General features: G+C 35.9%; 1 long non-coding RNA gene across 1 annotated transcript; it reads right to left on the bottom strand.

The window, feature by feature from the left end:
• Positions 1-1,783, bottom strand: LOC138190802 (uncharacterized). The gene is made up of 3 exons (XR_011176889.1): positions 1,693-1,783; positions 1,389-1,452; positions 1-972 (listed from the first exon to the last, which is right to left on the bottom strand). It is a non-coding gene; the product is annotated as an uncharacterized lncRNA (long non-coding RNA).

Below are 1,783 nucleotides of genomic sequence, written 5' to 3'. Positions count from 1 at the left end.
AAACTATAATTTCTATCAAATAGCTGCTTTTATGTCAACAGGGCTTTGAAACTCAGTTAAGTTGGATCTAGATTTTTGCCATCGTATGTAGGACATTGGGTTACAAGAACAAATGCGAATTACGAAGAACTCCGTATTAGAGATAAGGATATTTTAGTTCAAGTATACCTATACACAGAAATCCGTATGTGAATATACTAAAACCTCTGTGTATACCTCTCTGTATATGTATATGTATATACGCATGCATATACATATATACACATACATGTACATAAATAATTGCCAAGAAATTAGAAACACTCACAACTTGTCGCAAATAGAGTAAAACGTAAGGTTAATAATATACAAATTACACAAACGCACCATAAAACGTGGCAAGGGTAATCCTAGTGCAGTGATTGTATAAACTAAAGACATATACATTTACATATACATGATATAAATCAATAGTCTAGAAAAGAGTATTTAGAGAGCTTATCTAATTCCGATCTTGTCACAACAGATCATCAACATAATCAATATACGGTTAAAGCTGTATTAGCTACATTCACAATTAGAGATAATATTTTTTATCCATTTTTATAGTTATTTAATTTCTTGTACAACAATTTTTCAAACTTCACCGCAAAATGCCCAACGAGTTCTCGTAGTGCAAATACGAGTCCAATTACCTTACAGATGGCATTACATTGATTTTTGCCTTCTCGCGTCGAGTTATAAATACAGAGAAATCTCAATGAGAGCTTATTTCTATAAGATTTATTGTAGTGCTATATTCGTAGCTGTACCTGTTATTCTGTATTATATACTGTCCTTAATTTTAAACACACACCACAACAATGGCTGAAAGCACAATGGCAAGAAGAGAGGAGCAATCTGCATCTTAATAAATCTTTTCTTCTTTATACGTAGCACAGCGATGTCACGTCGGAGGATATGTACTAGTGGATCACTAGGTGGGGCACAGAACTGAAACATAATTGTGTTGAAAATCTTCAACATCTCTTACAGAAAGTAGGTACGTTGCCAGAACTTACATACCAACAATGAATATTCATAGAGGCTATATTCATAAATACTTACAAAAGTAAGCTAATATTTTACCCGCAATTGCTTATTACTGATAACTTGATATGACAATATCCCCTTCCCGCCCCTCCCCGCCCCTCTCACGTCCCGCCCCGCCCTACCTACTTCTGCTCCTACTCCTACTCCTACTCCTAATCCGACTCTAACTCCTACTATTCCTACTTCTACTCATATTCCTACTCCGAGTCCTATTTCTACCACTACTCCTACTTCTACTCCTATTTCTACATCTTCCCCTGATCCTACTCCTGATGCTGATTCTACTTCGTCAAATATTGTAAAAATGTTAAACTCACCGAGCACGAATCCTCGTCCTCCACCTCGTCCAGCTCGACCACCTCCAACCACCTCGGGTTATACCTGGAATAGTAATAAATATTCTCAGTATAGGAACACATCAAAAATATTGTGTAAGGATTAATATAATCAATTAATTAATTGATAATATAATAAATTTTATTAGCGCATTTATATCTACCGAATTTGTGCTTGCGCGAAAAATGAATTTAAATAATTCAATGTAAACATGACAAGTTTGAAATATTTTAGATGAAATATAATTACAATTGCCATCAAATATTATGAAAGTGTTTTACTCACCGAGCACAAATCCTCAGCCACCTTCTTCTCCTAGTCTTCCTCGTCCTCCTCCTCGTCGACCTCCGACCACCTCCAACCACCGCGAACCACC

Source organism: Neodiprion pinetum, chromosome 4 (genome assembly GCF_021155775.2).
Source record: "Neodiprion pinetum isolate iyNeoPine1 chromosome 4, iyNeoPine1.2, whole genome shotgun sequence".
Taxonomy (NCBI): Eukaryota; Metazoa; Arthropoda; class Insecta; order Hymenoptera; family Diprionidae; genus Neodiprion; species Neodiprion pinetum.
The sequence above is the reverse complement of the archived record's forward strand: the minus strand, read 5'-3'. Positions and strand labels throughout refer to the sequence as shown.